Source organism: Alosa sapidissima, chromosome 19, assembly GCF_018492685.1.
Source record: "Alosa sapidissima isolate fAloSap1 chromosome 19, fAloSap1.pri, whole genome shotgun sequence".
Lineage (NCBI taxonomy): Eukaryota > Metazoa > Chordata > Actinopteri > Clupeiformes > Clupeidae > Alosa > Alosa sapidissima.
Window position 1 is genome coordinate 25,021,496 of NC_055975.1, and position 7,500 is coordinate 25,028,995.

A 7,500-nucleotide genomic window follows, 5' to 3' on the forward strand; every position below is an offset into this window, starting at 1 on the left:
TCAGGCGGAGGCACAAAAGGCTTCTGTGGTTTATTGTTCGGGGTGTCTCAGTAGACGCGTGTCGGGCGGCTGGGGCCAGGAAAAAACAACCGCGCCGCACGTTAATATGAGACTGGGCACAAGAGAGGCGTCGTGTTAAACACAGCACATCAGCAGAGAAGCCAGGCTCCCTTTGTTACACTGTGTTCCATTCTCTGGTATTGACATTATCTAGCAGATACATTTTTGAAGGATTTTTCACTCCAATTTTTCACTCCAACTGTTATTTGTAGACTAATCTGAATTGAATTGAATTGACTTGGTTTAATCTAATTATAGCATGTTACATTTTACCAGAGTTCAGTGGTATAAGTTGTGTCTTTCTGTTTGCTGCCAAAACTTACCATAAGTTAGCTGATATGTTACTGTAGAATGGTGTGCATTTCTCCACGTGAGACTTGTGAAATGTGTGTGTGTGTGTGTGTGTGTGTGTGTGTGTGTGTGCCGTTTTGGGCAGTGGATCTTGATTGGCTCTGGTCTCGTGCTGGATGTGAGCTGACTCTAATCCTGCTGGATCGTGTCCAGTCAGAGCTTCACTGCACTCACATATTGACCTATATACACACACACTTTGAGCAGTTCTGCACATTTCTGTGGCAGCATTGACTGTGCTGACATGCTTTTGCCAAACATGCCACCACAATAACAACAACAACAACAACAAATCGTTGTCCAAGGCCCATTTTGGAGCATATTTTGTATTCCTCCATACTTTATTTATTTTTCTCCTCTGGAAACATTTGAAGTTGTAGTTTGGAAGGGCAACTTATGTTGGCAGGATACATGTTTAGCTGTTAAGCGCTGGTTGGCTGGGAGCTCTGGCACTGTGTTTGTATTGGTTTTCAGCATTTCCCCATCTCTCCCTCTCTTTCTCCCTCTCTCTCCCTCCCTCTCTCTCCCTCTCTCTCTCTCTCTCTCTCTCTCTCTCTCTCTCCCCCACTCTACCCCTGCCACTCTCATACAATCGACTCATGTTTGCACAGCGACTTGCAGCTAAACGATCCATCAAAGTTAGCGTGAAGTATGCAGAAAGTCAGGAGTCTTAAAACTGAGATCTGAAAGGCAAGAACAATGGGCCTCCCCTGACAAATAGTTAAAAAAGCCTTAAGACTCCAGTTTAGATCGGTGATGTCACACGGAATACAAATGAAGAGGCTGTCACTCTCCATTTCCCTCTCAGCCTTTTGATGTTTTCCTTCTAAGGATGCTGGAGAGGGAGAGACATGGAGGGAGAGAGGGAGGGAGAGAGGAGAGAGAGAGAGAGAGAGAGAGAGAGAGAGAGAGAGAGAGAGAGAGAGAGAGAGAGAGGAGTGGAGGAAACAGGAAACAGGTATCCTCAACGAAGGCACACACTCACCGCGCACACACACACACACACACACACACACACACACACACACACACACACACACACACAGGCACAGATGCTAACAGAGGTTACAAGCTAATCTAGCCAACATCTATATTTATATTGCCCACATACCTAAGTGTGTCAGTATGGTTGATTTCTAAAGCTATTTTATCCTCTGTCTTATCTGATGTTTTTTTCACATTTTTTGGAAAAGCATACTATTGAAATGCATTGGGAATCATCTAGAGCAGATGGATATGTACTGTATGTGTGATGTGTACTGTATGTGTGATGTGTACTGTATGTGTGATGTGTACTGAATGTGTTATGTGTACTGAATGTGTGATGTGTACTTGTGTGTGTTGTGTGTTATTGTGGGCTGCAGGTTGTGTGTTGTTATGGGCTGCAGGTTGTGTGTTGTTAGATGCAGTGTGTGTTATTGTGGGCTGCTGCAGGTTGTGTGTTATTGTGGGCTGCAGGTTGTGTGTTATTGTGGGATGCAGGTTGTGTGTTGTGTGTTATTGTGGGCTGCTGCAGGTTGTGTGTTATTGTGGGCTGCAGGTTGTGTGTTGTGTGTTATTGTGGGCTGCAGGTGGGGGTTGTGTGTTATTGTGGGCTGCAGGTTGTGTGTTGTGTGTTATTGAGGACTGATGCAGGTTGTGTGTTATTGTGGGCTGCAGGTTGTGTGTTGTGTGTTATTGTGGGATGCAGGTTGTGTGTTGTGTGTTATTGTGGGCTGCAGGTTGTGAGTTGTGTGTTATTGTGGGCTGCAGGTTGTGTGTGTTGTGTGTTACTTTGGGCTGCAGGTTGTGTGTGTTGTGTTGTGTGTTATTGTGGGCTGCAGGTTGTGTGTGTTGTGTGTTATTGTGGGCTGCAGGTTGTGTGCTGTGTGTTATTGAGGTTGTGTGTTGTGACTGCAGGTTGTGTGTTGTGTGTTATTGAGGTTGTGTGTTGTGTGTTATTGAGGTTGTGTGTTGTGACTGCGGTACAGACACAGACGCAGCGCTCTGCTGGAATCTCGGAAGCTCAGTGGTGAAGGTGTTAGTCCAGAGAGGCCAAAGCAGGCTCCCTGCGCGCACACACACACACACACACACACACACACACACACACACACACACACACACACACACTGCCCACATTTGGGCCAGATGTGAGCCGAGACAGTTCCACAGTCTGCCATCGTGGCCGCCGCCGCGTTGCCTTCTGGGATTGGCCAGGAAGGAAGTAGCGGCGTCAGGATGTGTCTGTGTCTCGCACTCGCCCTTAAGCCCCAGATAAGCAGCTTTGGGCGCCTCTTCATCCATCTGTTGGGCTCTGCGCCATTTTTATATTTGTATGACAAATCTATATACAGTGGCTTCTAATATAATTGCTTGGATAATGAAAATCTGCGTGGCTAACAGATCTGCTTTGAGCATATCGGGGAAATCAGAGGGCTTTTTTCGCCAATGCTGGGGCAAAAGAGGCATTTGGGTGTTTGTCAGATCTTGTTAGATTGGATAAATAATGTGACCAATTTAATTAGGATGCATGTAATTATAGCAGTGGTGGCTTTGGGAACAACAACGAGAGGCATTTCCAGCCCGGAAAACAACCTGATGACACCAGGTGTGTGTCGTGTGTCACTGTGTATCAGTGTGTGTTGGCATGTGGTGTGTGTGTGTGTGTCAGTGTGTACTTGTGAGTGTGTGTTGTGTGCACTCATGTCTGTTTTGTCTTTGGTTATGTATTGGTGTGTGTGTGTGTGTGTGTGTGTGTGTTCTCTGTATGCTGACATCTCTCTCTCTCTCTGTGTGTGTGTGTGTGTGTGTGTGTGTGTGTGTGTGAGGGTTAGTCCTGGGCCCTTCCTTGACATTGTGGGTCAGGTGTGTCCCTGTGGCGCCGCTAGGTGTGGATTAGGACGCCCGGCTCCGGACTCATTACCAGCAGGTTGTGGGTTCAAATCCTAATGAATATTCATGTCAGATGATAATGATGATCCCAGGGTTCTCACAAAGCCCCTGACGGAGCCCCGTAACCCCTCCCTACACACACACACACACACAGACACACACACACACACACACACACACACACACACACACACACACAGAGACACATACACACTCTGCCCTCCAACCCCCTGACTCCCCTCATCCAGAATGCTCATCTTTGGTGGTCTCTCTCTCTCTCCCTCTCTCTCTCTCTCTCTCTCTCTCTCTCCCTCTCTCTTTCTCTCTCCTTTCCTCCCTCCATCTCCCCCAACCTTCCCTGTGCAGGTTGATAAAACACTTGCCAAGCTGGCATCCCCTAAGAAATTATTAATTATCCGGTTAATGTGCATCAGGCAGTGTGTGGCTGATTAATCACCAGTGTGTGTGTGTGTGTGTGTGTGTGTGTGTGCTTATGGGGCGAGCTTTATTTTCCTTCCTAAGTAACTCAACCTCGCTCCCCCAACTCCCACCCTGCTTTGCTCTTCCCTCTACCCACACAGCCCCTTTTGTCTTGCCACGTTTTTTTGTCTGCACATTTTGTGTGTCTGTGTGTGTGTGTGTGTGTGTGTGTGTGTGTGTGTGTGTGTGTGTGTCTGTGTCTGTGTGTGTGTGTGTGTGTGTGTGTGTGTGTCTGTGTGTCTGTGTGTGTGTGTGCGCATGTCTGTGTTTGTGTAGGCTTCTGTGCTAGTGTGTGTGTGTGCTTTTGTGTGTGTGTGAGTGTGTGTGTGTGTGTGTGTGTGTGTGTGTGTGTGTGTGTGTGTGTGTGTGTGTGTGCCCATTTTGTCATGACCTCCTGCTGTATATGTTCCTGCCAGTTCATTTGTCTGAACCGCAGCTCATCACTCAGCTATCAGCGCTAGCTACATTTTTAGCACTTACGTAAGTGTATACAGTAAAGTATATAGTATCGAATAAAATGTATAAAATACATAGAAATCATTTCCGATCCGAATTTCCGAATTTCCACAATATATGTATACATATATACAGTATGTATGCTGACGTCTCTTTGTGTGTGTGTGTGTGTGTGTGTGTGTGTGTGTGTGTGTATGTGTGTGTATGTTCTTAATGTATACATGTATGTTTGTGTATATGATGTTTATACTGTATATGTGCACCTACATTAACTACACACCTGCAGTGTCCACTGTCCACCCATTGTAGTCGTTCAAAATAATATAGTTAACAGACACAGACAAGCGTCTGGAGACAATTTCAGTTGTTCTACAGCAACATAAATAAAAATTAATTAAAATTAACTTTTTGATTTCCATCCGTGAAAATACTTACACATTGCAATCCGTCCGTGATCATACTCCCTTTAAATTGCTGTCCTATTTTGGTCTCGGTGGACTGTGACCCCTTTGCTGCTAGTTCTGTCTTGGGCGTCTGTATCTGTTTGAAGCCACTGATAGCGCGCTGTATCTTGCAGAGAGAGAGAGAGAAGGATCTCTGACCTCAGATCAGGCTTCAGCGTTTAATAGCACATTACAGCTTTGTCCTGCGGTTGCAGCTGCCTTGGGATTATCCTGTCTCTCCTATAGACATCTCTCTCTCTCTTTCTCTCTTTCCATGTTCCTCTCTCTTTCCCTCTTTCTCTCTCTCTCTCACTCTGAATGGAAGAAGTAAACAGGACTGCCAGTACTCCTTGTTCTCTCTTGCTTTTTATCTCTACATCTCTCTCTCTCTTTCTTCATCTCTCACTTCTGCTCTGCCTCCTCTGTCTCTCCTTCCTCATTTCTTTCATACTATCTTTCCCTCTCACTCTCTCTGCCTGTTGTTTTCCTCTTCTCTTTCCTCTCTCTTTCTCTCTCTCTCTCTCTCCCTCTCTCTCTCTCTCCCTCTCTCTCTCTCCCCTCTCTCTCTGTCTCTCAGGCCGCTGCTGTGAAGTGCTGGTTTGTGTTGAGCTGATGCTGGGGCCATTAAGGTTGTGTGCGCTGCGTCACGCTCCTTGCTTGCTTGATTCCCAGCATGCACTGGGGCCTCTCTGTCAGGGGGAGCTCAACAGCGCCCAACGATGTTCAGGTCTCAGAGTTCAGCGGCGGCATCAGAGCTGCCTGACGCCCGATTCCTTGCAGGCCCTCCTGGGCTCCATATGATAAGTGAAGCCAAGTTTACTTTGTTAATCGCCTCCGTCCCCCTAAAGGCCTCCTGATAAGAAAGAAATAAAAGAGAGAGTGAGAGAGAGAGAGAGAGAGAGAGAGAGAGAGAGAGAGAGAGGATGAGGGGGGAGGAATATAGAGTGGGGCGCAACTGAGAAGAAAGAGGTTTTATTTTTGTTATTTATTATTAAGTACTTACAAGCAGAAACATAAAAAGCTTGAAGTTGTAGGAATTTTTATTTAGCATAACATTATATACTTCGTAGGTTTTTTTTCCATTGTAGTGTGCTTTTGTTCTTTTACCTCAAACCAACCTTGTGTTATTCACTGCCCAGCACATAGTGGACTTGATACCTGATCTGGCTCTGATCTGGCTCTAATATGGCCCTTTTGTGTGTGTGTGTGTGTGTGTGTATATAGTTAGTGAAAGGCCCTCACTAACATCTCTATCCCTTGTTGAAAGCACTGACACATTATTGAACAGTGTACATCTTTATGTTGGGTGATGGATTCATAAGCTGGGTAAAAGCCTTATGATATTGGCCTCGGATTCTAATTGGATTTAATGTGGCCCGATGTTCGTGATGCGCAGGCTTCTCCTCTTGTTGCCGTGGCGCCGAGCAGCAGTCCTCCAAGACAAAGCCGCCTAATGAGAGAGGCACAGCGGAGGTTACAAGTGACTAAAAATAAATGGCTATAGAGAAGGTTGTTCAGTGGTTTTCCCATTGATTAGCCGCATTGCTAATGCAAGCTCATTCCTCAGCGTAGCGCTAATTAGCATCCGCTCAGCTGCAGATGCATTTGACCACCAGCCACCGGCCTCACCTTAGGCTAATACCACCCCCTGTCTCCTCCTCCGACAGCACAAGAGAGGGGGGGAAAGGAGGGGCTAGAGAGAGAGAGAGAGAGAGAGAGAGAGAGAGAGAGAGAGAGAGAGAGAGAGAGAGAGAGAGAGAGAGAGAGAAAGCGGGGGAGGGAAAGCTAAGAAAGGGGGACAGAGAGACACACACTCTTCATTTTGAGTGTGTGTTTTTAGTGTGAGTTGTGTGTGTTTTTTGGATTACTGTGGGAGAAAAGCCCAGAGGATGATGCTGCAGCTCTGCACACGGTCATGTTCCCCGCACGCCTCTGAAGCAGGCGGAAGATGCAACCACGCAAACACACAAAAAAAACACACACTCACATTAAACAGCAAGTGTACAACAATGCAAACACACAAAAAAACACACACTCACATTCCACAGCAAGTGTACAACTCTCAGGCAAATACAGTAATTTATTTACTCACATACAGCCCCAGTTTGGTGCTATTTTTCTCTCTATCAAAGCTTCTGATGAACACTGTGGCTCTCAGACTGCTACTGGCACAGTCATACAATTGACTATTTGACCATGTACTCATAAAGTAATGTATACGCTAGTTGAAAATAACACAGTTCAGAATGAGGCACTTGAGCGGAGGTTTGAGCTGCTTCTGTTAAGGCAGTGTTGGCCTAATGATTTATTGGTTGCATTTAGGAGGTACTCTTGACCTACTTTTAGCATGTTCTTTAGGCAAAGTCCAGCCCTGTAGCCAAACTGTAGCCCACTTTGAGGAAGGGAGTTGCTATTGTTCAACTGGTAGCTGGTTCAGCTGGGACAGGTATATGGAGTCCCAGCTGCACGCCCCAGTATACTTATGTAGCCTGGAGTTAAAGTCTGAAAATTAGATTCAAATTAGAGTAGATGCTCTCTTATAGAGCAGCGTTTCAGAAGTCCACCTCGTTCTACCTAGTTCTACCTTTCAGTTCTACCTAGTTCTACCTTTCAGTTCTACCTAGTTCTACCTTTCAGTTCTACCTAGTTTTCTATCTCTGTCTGTCTCACCTGTAGTTTACAGCTTATAGCAGGTCAGTGCTGATGTCACTCTTTGGCCGGACATCTGTGCACTCTAAATACTGGCTGAATCACCCCCTGATGTTAATGCCCAGGCCTCAGCTCATGTGCTCCTATGACTGATCAGTACCGATGCAGCAGTAATAGAGTTATGTAT